This window comes from Dendropsophus ebraccatus, chromosome 11, assembly GCF_027789765.1.
Source record: "Dendropsophus ebraccatus isolate aDenEbr1 chromosome 11, aDenEbr1.pat, whole genome shotgun sequence".
Classification (NCBI taxonomy): domain Eukaryota; kingdom Metazoa; phylum Chordata; class Amphibia; order Anura; family Hylidae; genus Dendropsophus; species Dendropsophus ebraccatus.
In genome coordinates this window covers 9,151,173-9,172,166 of record NC_091464.1, presented here as the reverse complement: position 1 = coordinate 9,172,166, position 20,994 = coordinate 9,151,173, and the positions used below count along the sequence as shown (strand labels likewise).

At 48.3% G+C, this 20,994-nt stretch overlaps 1 protein-coding gene across 4 annotated transcripts in view; it reads right to left on the bottom strand.

Annotated features, from left to right (window-relative positions):
• PLXNA2 (plexin A2) overlaps positions 1–20,994 on the bottom strand; it is a 279,919-nt gene that overhangs the window by 151,008 nt on the left and 107,917 nt on the right. The window contains exon 1 of one of the 4 annotated variants that reach the window (XM_069945093.1): positions 4,478–4,503. The exons of the other annotated variants lie outside the window; for them this stretch is intronic. The gene's annotated coding sequence lies outside the window, so the exon portion shown is untranslated. Of the gene's footprint in view, positions 1–4,477; positions 4,504–20,994 lie in introns of those variants that run through there. 4 annotated transcript variants of the gene reach the window in all.

Below are 20,994 nucleotides of genomic sequence, written 5' to 3'. Positions count from 1 at the left end.
GCATTGAATAAGACGTCGATCGGTCGTTTACAGTAGATACGAACGCAATAGCGAAGAAATGGCGTAGAAGAAACGATCGCAAATACGATCATAAGTAACGATTATCGTTCCATGGAAATGAGTGAACGTTTTCAGGTCTTTCGCAATGGCGGTCGTTTGAGATCGTTAATCGTTAACGATTATGTGAACGATAATCGTCCGGTGGAATAGGGCCCTTAGGGTCCTATTACACGGCACAACCATTATAGTAAACAAGTGCCTATATACTTGATCAGTGGTAATCAATAAGGGCTGCATGGACATGGACATTAGTGATGTCCATGCAGTCCTTGCTCGAACACCTGATACCTTACCTCTCCCCGTTCCCAGTCTTCCCTCCTGTGTGCCGCAGGGACTGGGAAGCTGCGGAGCACAGGAGAGAACACCGGGAGCAGGGAGAGGTAAGGTAACAGGTGATTGGGCAATCCGTCGGCCGCGCATAGCTATTACACGTATCAATGCACAGTCGGCGCCCGATGATCCTAGGTCCAAACCTAAACCAATGATCGGCTGATCATTGTTTCTATTACACGGAGCAATAATCGTGCAAATCAGCCCGATTCATCCGATTATTGTTCTGTGTAATCTCTAAACAGCATGAGGGTCCTACGAGATGAAGGGATTTTAAGCGATAAGATGATCGCAAACGAAATTGTTTATCGTTAACCTGAAATCGTTCACCATATTACACAGAACGATAGTCGTTAGTAACAATCGTTATAAGGATTGTTATTACCATCGTTTCCTCCATCTTATCCAAGCAAAAGAAATAACGATGTGGAATTACACCGAGCGATTAACGAGATTTTTAGGGTCAGATCTAAATAAACGACACATAGCGATTTTTCGATCGTTGCCTGCAATTACACAGGACGGGTATCATTTAAACACGAATGACATAACAATTTTCCTCAGAATAATCTGCCTGTGGAATAGGGCCCTTATGGAGTAGATGTCATCTACCTAAATAGAAGGCCCAGCAGGACGATGACTGAAGGAACGTCGGCGGCTTCCATCAGACTTTTCATCCAGGAACTTAATGGGACGGGTTATAATCTAAAAGATAGCGTATCAGATGTCACCCGGAGAGAGTATGATGGATGGAGTGTGAGCAGATACAATATCTCACGGCTCTTTATCTCTACAAGTCAGCAGGACTATGTCTATAGCAGGAGCAGGACCACCTTCAAATGTACCATCAAAGTGCTTTCCCAAGGCAAAGCGAGTGAAGAGAAACTGGCCAGAGCTTGTGAGGAGTCACTGAAACCTAAAAGGGACTTATCTCCAGCAGGAGAGCGTTCACATGCCGTCTTCTGAGAACTCGCAGATAACAGACATGGAGGAGGTGTAACCAGAAAGGCCTTGAGGCCCGAAGGTGTGGGAGCAAAGATACCCCCTGTGTCGGAATGAATGTGCCTTGGCCGCAGCTGCCGGGCACATCTATGGACTATTACCTACTATCTTTGTATGAGAAGCTTAGATATTCTCTTTGAATATAGCCATATAGTATACAGACACCAATTCTGACCTATGCTGCCTCAATGCACAATGCAATCCCTGGTGAATGGACTGTATGATAGTGCTGTAAGAAGTGGCAGCCACCACATATAACCACTTACCTAGACCCCGCCATGCCTGTACGCCTGCTAATGGAGTGGTGCACTGTAATGGTTACTGGCACGGTGTCTATATACAACATTATAACAATATGCTATTACATGAGCAGATGTCTGTTCCTAACTCACAACCAGATGAAACCGGTGATGGCTGAAGCGTCTGGTACACCTGACGTCCATTCTGCTCCAGTCTTCTCCCATTGACTTATACTTGGCTAATGTTGAAGCCAAACCATTATGGCTGTCAGTCAGTGACGTGGACGTGGGAGATGCCATTGGCGGCCGTGAGCTTGTAGTCTTTTACTCCTTCTGCTCTGTCTCATATGTACTGGAGTGTAACCGGCCTCATGGGACTCACATTTGCTGTCTATTTAGAAGCCCTGAGAGAAATCAGTGAGGATTATAAGCGTCTGGTCCTTCCATTTCATCCCAGGCTTCTGCCAATCCTATTTCCATCAGATCTGCTGCTGCCTTTATTAATGTCCACATCCCCATCAATTATAAGTCTCTCTCTCTCTCAACTCTCTCTCTGTCCCTCCGCCCGACTCTCTCTGTCCCTCCGCCCGACTCTCTCTCTGTCCCTCCGCCCGACTCTTTGTCCCTCCGCCCGACTCTCTCTGTACCAGCACCTCACTCTCTCTGTACCTGCGCCCGACTCTCTCTCTGTACCTGCGCTCGACTCTCTCTCTGTACCTCCGCCCGACTCTCTCTGTACCTGCACCTGACTCTCTCTCTGTCCCTCCGCCTGACTCTCTCTGTACCTGCACCTGACTCTCTCTCTGTCCCTCCGCCCGACCCTCTCTGTACCTGCACCTGACTCTCTCTCTGTCCCTCCGCCTGACTCTCACTGTACCTGCACCTGACTCTCTCTCTGTCCCTCCGCCTGACTCTCACTGTACCTGCACCTGACTCTCTCTGTACCTGCGCCTGACTCTCTCTGTCCCTCCGCCTGACTCTCTGTACCTGCACCTGACTCTCTCTGTACCTGCACCTGACTCTCTCTGTACCTGCACCTGACTCTCTCTGTACCTGCACCTGACTCTCTCTGTACCTGCACCTGACTCTCTCTGTACCTGCACCTGACTCTCTCTGTACCTGCACCTGACTCTCTCTGTACCTGCGCCTGACTCTCTCTGTCCCTCCGCCTGACTCTCTCTGTACCTGCACCTGACTCTCTGTACCTGCACCTGACTCTCTCTCTCTGTCCCTCCGCCTGACTCTCTCTGTACCTGCACCTGACTCTCTCTGTACCTGCACCTGACTCTCTCTGTACCTGCACCTGACTCTCTCTGTACCTGCACCTGACTCTCTCTGTACCTGCACCTGACTCTCTCTCTGTCCCTCCGCCTGACTCACTCTGTCCCTCCGCCTGACTCTCTCTGTCCCTCCGCCTGACTCTCTCTGTACCTGCACCCACGGTCTCTCTGAGATCTCTCCGTCGCTGTTACTCCTTAGTCCCGGATTCTTCTTCTTTCCCCGACCCCTTGTCTTTCTTCTATCCCCCCGGATTCTATGGCTGTGGCACTTCTTCCTACTCTTCCCTCACCAGACGATTATCGTTCAATCGTTCGAATCTAAACGATAATCGTTCGGTTGAAATGCAGTTAACGATTAACGACCGAACAAGAAATCGTTATAAGACCTGGACCTATTTTTATCGTTGCTCGTTCGCGAAACGTTTGCAAATCGTTTGCGTTGAATAAGACCTCGTAAAACCGTCGTGAATCATTCCGTGTCAAACCATTAGTCTATGATCTATTATTACACTCACGTCCCAGTTCTATCGCCCCCTAAGACATACAGGTTAAGGGCCCTATTACATGGGGTGATTATCTGCCAAATCGGGGAGATATCACTCTGTGTAATTGGCTGCTGTGGGCAGTTTGCACCAGTCCAAATTTTACACCCTTTGATAAATCTCCCCCAATGGGCCTCAAGTGTTCCAGCCATTAAATTGTCGGGTTTTTACCCATTTTTGTCCACTTTCGGTGGACCGACACATTTACCAAAGGAGTGTGACACAATTTGTCCACAAACCAGACAAACCTGTGGCCGTGTCCTTTATAACCCACTACAACTGACAGATTTACTGCAAAAATCTTCTAGATTTACATAGAACATTCGCCACATTAATGAATTTGGCGAGAAAAACCAGACACAAAGGACACCATAGCAGCTTCTAAATGACACTTGGTACATGAGGCCCAATGTTCACTATCTGATAATCATTGTAACACAAATCATCAGCCGCTGACTGTGCATCGCTCCATGGAATAGCATAGAAAATAATAAAGATGTACTTACCTGTCCACGCTCCCCCAGTGCCCTCCTGGTATGTCTCTTGGTTCCCCCGCTGACAGCAGCATCAATGACAGCAGCGTTGTCCCATCTCAGCCAGTGATTGGTCGAGCAGGCTGCCACTGCAGAGATGGGCTCAGAATTGTTAGTGACGAGTGCGGCTTGCGGGAAATCCCAAAGAAAGAACTGGCGAACACTGGGGAAGTGTGGAGAGGTAAGTATCTCTATTATTTTACACCATTAAAGCAAGGGCTGCACAGACGATACTTTTCCCATAGTCCTTCTGTTACGCTTTGTATTCTTGTGTTCCTCGTTCAGCCCTTGTCATATCCTTCCCTTTATCTTCCTCTCTGTACTCTTGCGTCACTGATTCTACCTCCACTTCTCTTCCTATATGCCTACTATTGGGCACCCTGCGCTCCTATGTCCCTGGTTTTCCGTTCTCTTCTGCTCTCTTCCATCTTGCCTTGTGCTCACTATCTCAGTCTGGGTGTAGTTCATCTCCCAGCGTCTGCATACATTACCTAGCCTCTGTAAATAGGGAAGGTAGTTCCGTCATTGGCCCTGTCTGCTGCAGTCCCCTGGGGGGTTCCTGTACAAACCATCCACGTTCACACCCTGTCTGCCATTCCTCATTATTTTCTTGCATTAAGCAGTTCCTTATAGCAACTTGTTTGCTCTGTGTAATGTACTCGAATCTTTGGACTACGGCAGAAAGAAAAACATTTGCGGAGACTGCTGGCAAGTAACCTTTTGTTATTCTAACAGTAGCGGAACCAGATCTTATCGCTGGATTTTTAGGCAAATAGTTGCGTCTCACCCCTTGATATTACTGCGGCTAACAATGGGGGAAAAGAGGAAAGTACCGAGCTCCAGGCTCCCTCCTGTACAAGAACATCACCTCGCTATTAGCAAAAACTTCACGTTCCATCTTTTCGCCCCTCGCCTGAATACAATCTATAGCAGAAGGAAATGAAGTTGCTGCAAAAGGAAAACATTTTAATGGATTTGCCCCCGAGAGAAGCGGCTTAATTAATGAAATCTTTGTTTGCATAAGATGATGCATAAAAACCTCAACACTGCTCGGTGTCACCGGGTCACATGGCAGCCGCCTCCACTCAGAGCCATATAGTGAGGGACAATGGGAGAGATGGGAGAGCCGACCGCTCCTCTATATGTCACATCAATACAGGAGGATTACACCCAGCAGTATTACTATTCATCTGCATCTCTTCTCCTAACATAATGGGCAGACTGAAGAAATACTGATGCCCCCCCAATTGTCTGTACTCCGTTACCTGCAGTCCTATGTAACACAGTGATAAGTGTATGATTACACATAATGTAGTAGATGCAACCTGCAGTCCTATGAAACATCACAGATAACACAGTGATATCTCTGAGTACAGATAATGTAGTAGTCACCTGCAGTCCTATGTAAAACCACAGATAACACAGTGATATCTCTGAGTACAGATAATGTAGATGTCACCTGCAGTCCTATGTAACACCACAGATAACACAGTGATATCTCTGAGTACAGATAATGTAGTAGATGTCACCTGCAGTCCTATGTAACAGCACAGATAACACAGTGATATCTCTGAGTACAGATAATGTAGTAGTCACCTGCAGTCCTATGTAACACCACAGATAACACAGTGATATCTCTGAGTACAGATAATGTAGTAGATATCACCTGCAGTCCTATGAAACACCACAGATAACACAGTGATATCTCTGAGTACAGATAATGTAATTGTCACCTGCAGTCCTATGTAATTGTCACCTGCAGTCCTATGTAACACCACAGATAACACAGTGATATCTCTGAGTACAGATACTGTAGTAGTCACCTGCAGTCCTATGTAACAGCACAGATAACACAGTGATATCTCTGAGTACAGATAATGTAGATGTCACCTGCAGTCCTATGAAACACCACAGATAACACAGTGATATCTCTGAGTACAGATAATGTAGTAGTCACCTGCAGTCCTATGTAATAGCACAGATAACACAGTGATATCTCTGAGTACAGATAATGTAGTAGATGCCACTTGCAGTCCTATGTAACACCACAGATAACAGTGATATCTCTGAGTACAGATAATGTATATGTGACTTGCAGTCCTATGTAACACCACAGATAACAGTGATTACTTTCTGAGTACAGATAATGTAGTAGATGATACTTGCAGTCCTATGTAAGGATTCTGACTCCTGCCTCTCGTACTAATCCCAGTTGGGCCCCGGGCCCCCATCTTGAAGCTGCGGTCATGTGTGCATACGGCTGCTCCATCCTCTGGCTATGGGACTGCTATGCCACACAAACTTGGGACCTCCAATGTGATCAGTGAGGATAGCGGTGGTCAGATAGGTGATATTGCTCATGCACAATCATTTTAATACATAGTTTATTGAAGCTGTCCCTTAAAGTTGTGATAATCAACAGAAAGAAAAATAAATCTAGATTCAAATAAAAAAAAACAAAAACAAAAAACCCACCTATTTGGCTGTCTTAAAGGGGTAGTTCATCCAAGAAAATTCTTTCAAATTAACTGGTGCCAGAAAGTGCCAGAGATTTGTAATTTACTTCTCCAGTACTTATCAGCTGCTGTATGTCCTGCAGGAAGTGGTGTATTCTCTCCAGTCTGACACAGTGCTCTCTGCTGCCACCTCTGTCCATCTCAGGAACTGTCCAGAGCAGTAGCAAATCCCAAAGAAAATCTCTCCTGCTCTCCAGACTGGAAAGAATACACCAATTCATACAGGGCATACAGCAGCTGATAAGTACTGGAAGACTGGAGATTTTTTAATAGAAGTTAATTACAAATCTTTGGCACCTTCTGGCCACAGCTGATTCGAAACAAACTTTTTTGGTGAACAACCCCTTTTTCATAGATGTAAAGTCTCCGCTTTCCATAAAACGCTCACTCTCTCCTATTAGCGGATGGTAGACTGCACTGTTTCTAGCAGGGAAGGTGCACTTCTTCCCTCCTTCGCCTTGCTGGCCATGAGCGGCATATTCCAGGTGGCTCTGCGGGTGGTGCAGACCCCATCAGCTGTAAGTAATGGATGACTGGGAAGTCTGGGAGATCTGGCCGCACGCTGGGCCTGAGATATCTGCTCTGCCTGCCAGGGAGAGGAGGGAAGTATACAGATTGCTAAATTACAATCATTTGCAGCAAGAAGGATGGCTTGAAAGCCCTTAAAATATTTAAGTGCAGGAGAAAACATCCATTTTCTTTGCTCAATTATGTATTCCTTTTAGTGAATCATTCCGGCATCATGTCTCCCTTAGAGGGGATGTTCACATAACTGGACATTTTGGTTAATACGCGGCCATTTGTCCCTGCTTCCCGCCCTGTGTCTATGAATCTCCCAGAAACACCCCGTTCTGCTCCACCACCGCTCCTGCCGGGGTCTCCTTAAGGTGTGGTGGCTGCTGGACCAACCATGGGGAATCGGGGCCCTCCAGCTGGTTCAAAACTACAACTCCCATCATGCCTGGACAGCCGGAGCTTTGGCTTTGTTATAAAGCTTTGGCTTTGTTATATAGCTTTGGCTGTCCAGGCATGATGGGAGTTGTAGTTTTGCAGAAGCGGAAGAGCCCAGGTTCCCCCCCCTGCACCAGATTATGGTGTCCCGTGCTGAGACGTAGAAGTTTATAGAAAACGACTGATTTCTCTCCTGATCGTCGCTGACCAATAGGATTATCTTACTGCCCACCGACCGCAGTAATTCTCCTGTGTTCTCTCGTATTGGGGTCACAACTCGGAATGGACAAAAAGCGATTGCTGTAAAGACAATGTAAATGGAGCACGCTTCCTTTACCAATTTGCTGTTTAGAGAATTTGGCAGCCAAAATGTAGACTTCCTTCTTAAAGGGGTACTCTAGAGATTTTTCTTTAAAATCAAATATAGTTTTTGTATTTTTACTTCTATTTAAAAATCTCCAGTCTTCCAGTACTTATCAGCTGCTGTATGCCCTGCAGGAAGTGGTGTATTCTTTCAAGTCTGACACAGTGCTCTCTGCTGCCACCTCTGTCCATGTCATGAACTGTCCAGAGCAGCAGTAAATCCCCATAGAAAACCTCTTCTGCTCTGGACAATATCTGACATGGACAGAGGTGGCAGCAGAGAGCACTGTGTCAGACTGGAAAGAATACACCACTTCCTGCAGGGCATACAGCAGCTGATAAGTACTGGAAGACTGGAGATTTTTAAATAGAAGTAAATTATACATCTATATAACGGAAACCAGTTGATGTGAGTCCCCCTTTAAAGAGGATGTACCATCAGGTACATCCTCTTTAATTTGATCCACGGATAGAACAGCGCTGTCATAGGGAAGCCTGTGCCGCGGTCCGTTTTTTGAATGGAGCTGCGTCATAGAGGGGTGGGGGTTTCCTCCCACTGGGGGCGGGCGGGCCGGCCTCTTGTGCTTCAGCCCCGGCCGGATACCCATGGATAGAACGGCACCGTACACAGGAACCGGGCAGTGGTTCATAAAAAGGACCGCGGCACCGGCTTCCCCGTGACGGCGCCGTTCTATCCCTGGTCACATTAAAGAGGATGTACCAGAGGCTGATGGTACATCCTCTTTAAATAATGCTGTTACTACCTTTCAAGTAGACTCGGACCTGGCCGTCGTACTCGGATGCACATAGTGAGGAGCAGTACCCTGTCCCCGTCTGTGACTGCGCTATATGTGAAGGGAAGGTAGGGTCATTCTATACACTTATTGCATTGGCTGAGCGCACGCTCGCGGCACATTTACACCCCATGGGCTCCAACCTGTTCAGTACTTAGTTACTTTCCATCTTCCTGCTGTTCGGCACAGATGGCGGAGGCCTTCTATAACCTCTTGTCATCCATTTCCTTTCTTATAGCCCCTATAATAAACCTGGACAGTGTTGTATGCCTGTGTCAGCAATGCTGCTCACCTCCTTGGCACGGCAGCCGAAGAGGTGAGCCCCCCCCCTCCTTTCTCAATCTCATACTGTCGCTGTCTGAAAGCTGGATGCGGCAGGTGGGAGGACTCACTCAGCTGGCAAGAACTGTAATCTGCCCTTTCCTCTCCTCCTGTCCCCCCATTGCTCTGATAGAGTCCTCTCCAATTATGCTGGCACGCACAGGTCTCGCTTGGCATCCAGGCTACTGAAGCCGCGGCCGGATGCTAGATGCCACTATTCCCAGACAACCCTCTCAGAAGAATTTTTACTGAAAACTATAAAGCGGCCAATTTATTAACATTATGACCAACATTTGCCGCATTACAAAATACGGAAAAAACTGGGATTGTAATGAAAACAAATGGAGCTTAGTAAGCTGGAAGCGTTCAGCATTGCTGATATAAGCATAGTGGGACCCAACAGGGACAGCTGATCCACATAAAGGAAATACTACACAAAATGCTCCATTTACTTAATCAACTGGTGTCAGAAAGTTAGATAGATATAGATGAAATTTACTTCCATTTTAAAATATCAAGTCTTCCAGTACTTCTCAGCTGCTGTATGCCCTACAGGAAGTGATGTCATCTCTCCAGTCAGACACAGCGCTCTCTGCTGCCACCTCTGTCCATGTCAGGAACTGTCCAGAGCAGGAGAGGTTTTCTATGGGGATTTGCTACTGCTCTGGACAGTTCCTGACATGGACAGAGGTGGCAGCAGAGAGCGCTGTGTCTGACTGGAAGGAATACAACACTTCCTGCAGGGCATACAGCAGCTGATAAGTACTGGAAGACTTGAGATTTTTTAATAGAAGTAAATTACAAATATCTGGCACTTTCTGGCTACCGTTGATTTGTAAGAATTTTTTTTAATAAACTACCCCTTTAATTTAAAAAAAAAATGTAGGACTAAAGGAACTAATTAAAATGAATTTTAATAAATATATTTGTCTCCTAAGTTCATTGGTTCTAAATATAATAAAAATAGACTAGTCTAATGCAGTCAGTAAGCTTCTGGTAAGGCAGTGTGCCACCTATGCTGCATACAGGTGACCCCCAGGCTTCCAGCACCTGCAGAATACATGGGGGAGTGAGACGCTGACCCCCCACCGCTGGACGCACCCTCACCAGGGTTGATATCAATAATTACACTGTGTTATTTCAACAAGATCCCAGAGTCCTTTGCAGCCGGCAGTTTTCAGCTGTTCCAATGTCTCTAGATCCCCGTCCTTCCATCTGCTGCCTTCAATAACAGTAAAATAATTCTATTAAATCAACATTACAGATTAGAAGCAGGCAAAGGTGAAAAGGTCGTGGCCAAGAGGCGCCCCTGTACAGCTGCCTGCAGATAACTCTATTACTAGTGCTCCGGCCGTGGGTTCTGGGGGCAGCAAGAGAGCAGCTCGCAGGGTTAATAAGGTAATGGAGCCGGCTTGTTATTGCTGACGCATGATAGATTACACACAATGTCTCCTCACAAAATCACTTATTGTATAAATAATGTTTTATCCTAAACAGATTTTTCAAGAATATTTGGTGATCCCCCCCCCTCATTTTTCTAGCTATATTATAAAATAATCCTGATATCTTGCAGTTCTCATTCTCACCACTGGGAATAAAAGTAAGCTAAGACTTCCTGTTGTGTCTGTGGTGATAAGAGGAGGCTGCTGTAAAGTGATCTGTACAGCATTGCAGCATCATGTGGCACCAGTAGATAGAGGAGACATTAGCAGCTCCGTGTGGAATGACCTCTTCACAGGTCACAGAGCGCGCTCAGTAAGGTCTCACATTCATCTAAAGAGGATAGAGTCTGCCTATTGTCGTCTATGTCTATGAGTCTTACTGTAAAGTATGTCACTAAATTCAAGTAAAGCGACCCTGTACCCACAATCTGCCCCCCCCCCCCCCCCCCCAACCACTTGTACCTTCGGATAGCTGCTTTTAATCCAATATCTGTCCTGGAGTCCGTTCGGCAGGTGATGCAGTTATTGTCCCAAAAAACAACTTTTAAACTTGCAGCCCTGTGTCAATTGGGAGTATCTGTGCCCTAACTTTGCACCACCCCTCCGTCCCTCCTCCCCAACCTCCTTCATCATTAGGAATGCCACTGGAACATTTTCTCCATGCTGAACATTGCCTTGCTTAATGATCCAGCCCATGTGCCGGGCTAAACAGGTGGGGAATAGGAGCAATCTGCCTGGAGCATTCCTAATGATGAGGAGGGTGGGGAGGAGGGACTGAGGGGTGGTGCAAAGTTAGGGCACAGATACTCCCAATTGACACAGGGCTGCAAGTTTAAAAGTTGTTTTTTGGGACAATAACTGCATCACCTGCAGAACGAACCCCAGGACAGATCTTGGATTAAAAGCAGCTATCCGAAGGTACAAGTGGTTTGGGGGGGACAGATTGTGGGTACAGTGCGCTTTAAGAACAGCCCAGGCAAGATGGCTGCCCCCATAACAATGAACAAAAATAAAAAATAAAAAAATTACAGTGTAAAAATACAAACAGGGGGGGGGCGTGGCGAGCCGCTGAGGAGAATGGACGTGCAGTGAGGGAGCTCCTCAGCCACACAGCTGCATTACAGGGACCCAGACCTGCCTTACCCGACCCAGCACCCCCAGCATATGTGGAGGGGCAAGAGGGGGACCCCCAGACATCGGCCGCCTCCAGCGGGACCGGATTCCGGGGCTCCGTCGGCGTCCCCGTACCTCACACGGGGCGCCGCTGCTAACACGCCGCGACCGCGGCCATCTTTCCCCGCCGCTCCGGAGGCCCGAGACTCACCTGGGAACCGGGGGCCTGGAGACCCGCTCCCATTCGCCGGCCTTTCCGCTGAGCCACAACCGCAGGCGCTGTCTATCCAGACCCTGGAGCCACGCTGCCCTGCAGAGTCCTCTGTGCAGCCTGAGGAGGCCGCGGCGCCATCTTGCTTTCCGGAGCGCGCCTCCGGCCTGGTGGGTGAGTTAACCCCTTCCCTGCGGCCTGCCAGCAGCCAGGAGATATCCCTGCTTCATCCCACCCCCGAGACTCTCCATCCCAGTGCCTTAGAACCCCACCATCCTCCATCACCCCCCAGTGACCTTACAGCCAAATCTCACGGGCTCTTAAAGGGCCAGCAACGCATTTCTGCCTACATGATGGCGACCCCAAAACCGCCTAAAAAGGACAAAACTAAGGCTGGCAATAACAACCAGGATGTCACCCTGCCTAGAACCTCTCAATCTGTCGCCCGATCTGGGGTCCCGCGTAATCAGGGGGGACGGCACTCTGACTCGGACTCTGAAGCTTCCCTACTGGGGCCTGCATCCCCCCAGGGTGTTCGGGACATGCTCTCACAATTGCCTACGAAGAGTGACCTACTAACCCTTATCACTGAAGTGAAAGATGCGTTAAGGGTTGAAATCGCCGCTGTCCGGAAGGACATTCAGCACATTGCACTAAGGGTTGAAACCCTGGAGGATGACCATGACTCTACCCGGGCATACATTTCTAGCCTGCACTCCACTGCCTCCTCACAAGCTTCTGCTTTGGATGATATGCAGCGCCACATTGAGGATCTCGACAACAGAGGCAGGCGCAATAATATCAGGGTCAGGGGTCTCCCAGAGGCGACACAGGACAATGACCTAGAATCTACCCTGGAGGGCCTCTTCAATATGCTTCTGGGCGAGCCATCTACCCACAAAATTAAGTTTGATAGAGCTCACCGGGCCCTACGACCCAGGAACTCTTCCGGCCCACCTAGAGATGTCATCTGCTGCTTGCATGATTATACATTGAAGGAAAGCATCATGGCCAAGGCCCGTTCCCTCCGTGAGCTGGATTTCTACGGTGCCCAAATACAGCTCTTTCCGGATCTCTCCTGGATTACCCTCCAAAAGCGACGGCTCCTGCGGCCTCTGCTGACTGCCCTCAAGGACCATGATGCTTCCTACAGATGGAATTTCCCGTTTGGCCTTACTGCAAGACGGGATGGACGCTCTGCTGTTCTCCGCAGTCTGGTGGATTTGCCTGTGTTTTGTGACACCCTGGACCTTCCAGTCCCCAAAATCTCTGACTGGACGGTGGCTCCCCCCCCCTCCCCCACCATCCATCTGGCACTCGGCTAGCCAGAAGAGGCGACGTCCCAGATCCGAGAGTTCCCTCTCCCCCCCTGGTCCTACTGGCTGAGGGAGGATCCCCCCCCCCCCTCCATGATCTGTTATAGTGATTTACATTGTTGCTGATATTCTGGGTCCCTTCTTTTCGTTACTCATTTGTTATATGTAGCTGTGTGGTCGTATTTGACCCTCCTCTTCGGAGTATTCCCATGTTCTTTGTTCCCCTCAGGTGGCGCCCTCTTCCCCCATGGGGCTGCCAGTTGACAGCCATGGTGCTGTTTTGGCATTTTTTTCTGCCTCGTTGCAGGCCGCTTAGGCTTGTTTTTTGGGCCTTGCGCCCTTCCTTTTCTTGGTTTCTCGTTCCTGTTTTTTGTTGTGTATATGTGTCTCTGTGTTTTCCCTCCTGTTTCCTCCCCCCCCTTTTTTCTCCTTTGCCCCCTAGGGTTCCATGTTGGCCGATGCTGCTCCGGAGACTGCTTCCTTTCACCCACTGGGACGGAGTGAGTACCCTCATCTGCGTTAGTATTCTTTTATCCCCTCCCAATGGCTAAGTGTATATCCCTCAATGTCAAGGGCCTAAACTCTGACACCAAAAGACGCCTTCTCCTGAGGGAACTCCGCAACCTACATGCAGACGTTGCCTTCCTTCAGGAGACGCACTTTGATCAGGAGGCAACTTTTAGGTTTGCACGCCATTCCTATCCCACTGTTGCTTCGGCCTCTAGAGGCAATAAGACGGCGGGAGTGGCCATCCTATTCTCTCACAGGTGCCCCATACAGATTTCCTCCTCCTATTCTGACCCGGGGGGGAGATATGTTATTGTAGACGGCACCCTACAAGGCCGCCAATTTATCTTCTGCAACGTTTATGCCCCTAACCGCTCCCAGATACCCTTCCTCCGTAGGGTTCTCAACCGATTGGCAAAGTACCCTCCGGCTCCACGGATCCTTGGGGGAGATTTCAATTTACCGTTCTCTGAGATAATGGATAGGCACTCCGTAGACGGCCGGCCTACCCCTACAGAACAGGCTAAACTATCAGCAGAATTCCGCAAGCTCATACGTGCTCATAAGCTCTATAACCTTTGGCGGCTTGACCACCCTACGGAGCGGGGGTATACTTTCTTTTCCCACCCCCACAAACTCCACTCTCGTATTGACTACCTGTTTGGCAACATTCCCACTGTCCGACTGCTCCAGAGTGCGACCATTGACCCCATTTCCTGGTCTGATCATGGCCCTGTGATAGTTCACCTCAAGGCCATTCTCTCCCCTACGCGACACTGTCACTGGCGTATGAATGACACCCTCTTAAAAAATCAGATCACCAGAGACTCTATCAAGACTAGTATCTCTAATTACTTCTCGGAAAACGAGGGGTCTGTAACCTCTGAAGGGGTTCTATGGGAGGCCCACAAAGCAGTTGTGCGGGGTCATTGCATAGCGCTAGGTTCCCGCCAGAAAAAAGACTCCATGTTAGCCATTCAGAATGCTAAATCCGCCATAGCTTCCCTAGAACAGCGTCTGGCCCGTCGACCCTCCCTGGGTGTCCTGCGGAGGCTTGTGGCGGCCCGTGAACAACTCAAAGATCTTTTGCTGCAAAAGGTGGAGAAGCTTCTCCTCTACTCTAGGCAACGCTTCTATGAAAAGGGCAATAAGGCTCATACCCTCCTGGCAAGGATGCTCAACGACCGGGCTGCCGCACAGTCTCCGCAGGCTCTCAGGGATGGAAAGGGGACCCTACATTATCACCCTAAAGACATCTCCTCCATTTTCCACCAATTCTATTCTAAACTTTACTCCCTCCCCTCAACCCTACCATCGGACCCGGAGGCCCGAACCCGATGCCTTTCTGATTTCCTGAGCGAGTGTAATCTGCCTTCCCTGACCGCTACTGCGCTCGAGGAACTGAATGCACCGATTACAGTGGAGGAACTTACAGAGGTCTTTAAGGCCCTTCCATCGGGGCGGGCACCTGGGCCGGATGGCTTTTCCTACCTCTACTACAAAACCTTCTCTTCTGAACTGTCCCCTAAACTACTTTCCCTCTACAACTCCTTTCTCCAGGGTTCTCCTATCCCTACTTCTATGTCCCACTCTTTCATCACTCTTATCCCCAAACCTGGCAAGGACCCCCTGGACTGCTCCAACTACCGGCCGATCGCCCTTCTAAACTCAGACTTTAAGATATTCACTAAATTGCTGGCTACTCGATTGGGGTATTGGCTACCTTCCCTTGTTAATGCAGACCAGGTGGGGTTTGTGCCGGGGAGACAGGGTGGGGACAACACGAGGAGGGCCATTGACCTCATTGATGTCGTTAATCAACAAGAGGAGAGTGCCCTTGTGCTGAGCCTGGATGCGGAAAAGGCCTTTGACCGCCTTGGGTGGCCTTTTATGTTTGAGGCATTGCAATGCTATGGCTTCTCTGGGCCCTTCCTAACAGCGGTCAGGGCCTTATACTCCAATCCCACAGCAGCACTTAAATTCCCTAATATGTTGTCTGAGACCTTTTCCCTTTCGAATGGCACCCGCCAGGGCTGCCCTCTGTCACCCCTTCTTTTTGTCCTTTGCATTGAGCCCCTGGCGGCGGCGATTCGAAACTGCCCGGACATCAGAGGTGTGTCGGTCAGAGGCAAGGAGTTTAAAATCATGTTATTCGCAGATGATGTCCTCCTCACCCTGTCAGACCCGCTCATCTCCCTCCCGAACCTGCATTCCCTCTTGGGTACATATGGTCGCCTATCAGGGTACAAAGTCAATACCTCTAAATCTGAAGCTATGCCTCTCAATCTGCCGGCCCCCTTGATTGCCCAGCTTAGCTCAAATTTCAAATTTAAATGGACCTCTACCTCCATTAAATATTTGGGTATCCGCCTTACTCCCTCCTATCCGTCCCTATACTCAGCTAACTACCCAGCCCTCTTCCGAGATATACGGAACCTCCTAACTAAATGGTCCCCCCATTACATTTCGCTCTTAGGCCGTGTGGCGGCAGTAAAAATGACCATTTTGCCTAAACTTCTATACTACTTTGAGACGCTCCCAGTCCGTATTCCTCTCTCAGAGCTGCGAGGTGTCCAAAGAGCAGTATTTAAGTTTATTTGGGCGTCCAAGGGGCACCGGATCCCCAACTCGGTAATGATGAGTAGCAGATCTCGAGGAGGGCTGGGGGTCCCTAACTTTCTTCACTATTATTGGGCGGCGCACCTACGCCAAATCACGGCATGGTCCAAATATTTGGCGTATAAGAAGTGGGCGGAAATTGAAAAAATATGGCTAGCTCCCTTCCACCCTAACTCTTTCCTGTGGCACTCCTCACCGCCTAGCTCCTCACATCTCTCACTCCTGGGACCTATCCGTTTCACCCTCCACATATGGTCCTCGTGCTCTGCCAGGTTTGAGCTCACTTCTTCTGCTTCCCCCCTGAACTCTTTTTTGCTCTTCCCGAACTTCCCTCCTGGTCTTCAGTCCCATACTGTCAAGCTCTGGGGTTCTAAGGCACTCTTTCAGTTTGCTGACATCGTTGATCCCATATCTCGTACACTCCTCCCATATGATAAATTGACTGACAAATATGCTCTCCCTCCCTCGGCGCACTTTATGTACCTCCAACTCCGACACTTTATGATGACACGTCTGGGGGCTCTCACAGTTTCTAAACCTTCAGCTTTCGAGCAACTAGTCAGAATGGGGACCTCCACTTCGGGCCTTATCTCTGACATCTATCGCATCCTTGGCTCCCCTGTAGAAGGAACCCTGGTGCAGCATGCCTATATGTCTAAATGGGAAACGCTATTAGGGAGGACTTTGCCTCCGGAGTGCTGGGCCACTATATGGGACAGGGCTGCCACCTCCTCCATATGTACTACCTATAAGGAGTCCCACTATAAAGTCCTGATGTTCTGGTACCGCACTCCGGAGGTGTTACATAAGTTCAATGCCTCAATATCCCCTCACTGCTGGAGATGTGCTAGAGAATTAGGCTCCCAGTTCCATATATTCTGGGAATGTGAGCTTATCCGACCATTCTGGAGGGAGGTGTGCGAGATATCATCCACTATCCTCAGTGTTACAATCCATAGGGACCCAGGCCTCTGCCTCCTTAACCTTTTCCCTAAAACTATCAGGAAAAAACAAGCCAAATTGCTATTGGTCCTCCTGACTGCAGCCAAGTCCCTAATCGCTAAAGGTTGGAGGCAATCGTCCTCCCCTTCCATTATACACTTTAAGGCTAGAGTCAGGGAGCTACGCTCCCTGGAGCGCCTTACGGCATCCCTGAACAATCGGCTGGAGGCCTTTGACTCTATCTGGGCCCCTTGGGACTTGTACTCCTCCCCGGCAGCATCTGCCACTGGTTCATCCTAGGTTCCCTCCCTAGTCCGTCTCTTCCCGTCGTTGTCTTCCCCTGTCCTTGTCTCCCCCTCCACCCCCTCCCCCCCCCCCCCCCATCATTTCTTGCTCCCTTCTTGTCCCGCGTCTATGTCTTGTCCTGTCTTGTTTTTGCTACTGGACTAGTATGGTCTCAGAACCCTACCCATGCAGACGTTGTTCTCTCTGAACCCTGACCGGGATCTGGTAGCTGCTGTTTTGCTACGGTTTATTATTCTGAATTTCCTGCCTGCTCCTGTGGAGGGGCTAAACTGTCTTATCGACATTTATTTTACGTTATGCATTATAACAATGTTCTGCTGCCTCTACATATGCATCACCCAGTTTGTACAATTTTATGTCTGTCTGCCTTTTTGTTGGGAAAAATAAAAATAAAAATTACAATTGTTAAAAAAAAAAAATACAAACAGATTAGAATAAAAGAACAAGTTTTAGTATCTGACTTTAATCAGTAAAAGAAAATATAGGCGACACATTCCCTTTAAAGTCTGCGTTCCCACATTCGCAGTTCTGTTGCATTTCTTTGTTTATATAAGTAAAGCCTTATGCTGCGTTTACACGGAGCGATAATTCGCCCGATCATACGATGAACAATTTCGAAGTAACATTTTTTTTTTTTATAACGATCAGCGTTTAGACGGAACGATATATCGTACGGAAAAATCTTGCACATAGGTTTAATCGGTGAACGACTGTTAACACGGAACGATCTGCGAATTTTTTGAGAACGACGATTTAAGAACATGTTGTAAGATCAAAATGAACGATTTCTCGCTCATCGTTTGATCGTTCGCTGTGTTTACACGTACGATTATCGTTGGAATTCGATCGCTATCGTGCAAATTCAAACGATAATCGTTCTGTGTAAACGCAGCATTATTGATTAAGTGGGCTGTAACCTGATAGTCCGGGCTTTGTCATGTGATCAGCATTCCCAGACTTCATTGCAGCTGTTTTCTCATCATAAATGCTCTGATTAAGGCTACGTTTACACGGAACGATTATTGGGCGAATTTTCGCGATAACGATCGAATTCGAACGATAATCGTACATGTAAACGCGGCGAACGATCGATAAATCGTTTGATCTTTTAACATGTTCATAAATCGTCGTTCGTAGTTCGCAAAAAATTCGCCGATCGTTCCGTGTAAATAGTCGTCGCGTGATAGTCCGGATACTTGCCGCCCGGCCCCCCCGCTCATCCGTGGCCCCCTGCACCGGCTCGATCACCACCCCCGCCTCTGCTCCAAATCGCCACCCCAGCCGCTCCAAATCGCCACCCCCGCCGCTCCAATCGCCCCCTCGCTGCCACCGCTCTGATCGCCCCCTGCCGCTCCGAGCCGTTTGAAATTCCCGACTCATCTCTTTAGACAATCAATGCGCTGAAGAGGGGAGCCGTGGATTTCGAAGACCTGCTACCCGGAGCAGGTAACGTATGCTCGTGACAGGGGCGGCGGGGGCGATCGTAGCGGCGGCAGCGGGGGGGGGGGGGGGGGGGGGGGTGTTTGTCAATCGGAGCAGCAGCGGGGGTGGGGGGGGGGTGGCGGCAGAGGTGGCGATCGAGGCGGCCGGGGTGGTGATCGGAGCAGCGGGGGTGGCGATCGGGGCGGCGGGGGTGGCGATCGGGGCGGCGCAGGGGGCTGCGGTTGAGCGAAGGGCCGGGCTGCGGGCGCGCGATCGCAAAACAATCACAAAACGATTTTTCCGTACAATACATCGTACCGTCTAAATGCTGATTGTTATTAAAAAAAAATCGTTACTTCGAAATCATTAATCGTACGATCGGGCCAATAATCGCCTCTTGTAAACTTAGCATAAACCTGGTATCTGGATGCAGCAATACGTGAGAACCTGTCAGCAGTAATGGAAGCAGGTTGGTATCTCTAAGGCTACGTTCACACACTGTCACAATGACAACATTTCTGCGGATGCGGATACAGTTATAGACCATATTTCACGGATCACGCAATAAATATAGCGGACCTAAAAAATCACTGAACATGTGAATGAGGTCTTAGGCTCTCATTCATACAAATAACGGACGGATAATGGTGCAATCTATTATTAGTAATAACACCACATAGGTACCCGGCTATAAGTCACTACACACATAAATACCCGGCTATAAGTCACTACACATATAAATACCCGGCTATAAGTCACTACACACATAAATACCCGGCTATAAGTCACTACACACATAAATACCCGGCTATAAGTGACTACACATATAAATACCCGGCTATTAGTCACTACACACATAAATACCCGGCTATAAGTCACTACACACATAAATACCCGGCTATAAGTGACTACACATATAAATACCCGGCTATTAGTCACTACACACATAAATACCCGTCTATAAGTCACTACACATATAAATACCCGGCTATAAGTCACTACACACATAAATACCCGGCTATAAGTGACTACACATATAAATACCCGGCTATTAGTCACTACACACATAAATACCCGTCTATAAGTCACTACACATATAAATACCCGGCTATAAGTCACTACACACGTAAATACCCCGCTATAAGTCACTACACACATAAATACCCGGCTATAAGTCACACACACATAAATACCCGGCTATAAGTCACTACACATGTAAATGCCTGGCTATAAGTCACACACACATAAATACCCGTCTATAAGTCACACACACATAAATACCCAGCTATAAGTCACACACACATAAATACCCGGCTATAAGTCACACACACATAAATACCCGGTTATAAGTCACACACACATAAATACCCGGCTATAAGTCACACACACATAAATACCCGGCTATAAGTCACACACACATAAATACCCGGCTATAAGTCACACACACATAAATAACTGGCTATAAGTCAATACACACATAAATACCCGGCTATAAGTCACTACACATGTAAATGCCTGGCTATAAGTCACACACACATAAATACCCGGCTATAAGTCACACACACACATAAATACCCAGCTATAAGTCACACACACATAAATACCCGGCTATAAGTCACACACACATAAATACCCGGCTATAAGTCACACACACATAAATACCCGGCTATAAGTCACACACACATAAATACCCGGCTATAAGTCACACACACATAAATACCCGGCTATAAGTCACCACACACATAGACGCCAGAAGCTGGGGGGCTGGTTCCTCTTGTTCCTCCCCGTTTTTCCTCCGCTTGAAGCGACACAACCTCTCTCGTCTCTTCTATACCATACATACAGCCGCTCAAAGGCAACAAGACGACATAACATAATTAGAGTCTATTACATTTATGAGAGATGTAAAGTATATAGCTATAGGCTCGGGGTGGATACAGTCACACAGGGGTGGTTAGTGTATCGCCAGGATGAGGAGGACATAATGGGGGAGAGTTATCAAACATGGTGTAAAGTGAGACTGGCCCAGTTGCTAGGGGCGACTGAGCCAGTCTCACTTTACACCATGTTTGATAACTCTCCCCCACTGTGTGTCTTCTATCTGCTAGGAGCGGTATTAGTATAAGGCGGCTACACGACGCCCCCGGGATTATACGGTCACCTACAGCACCATCAATAGCAATGG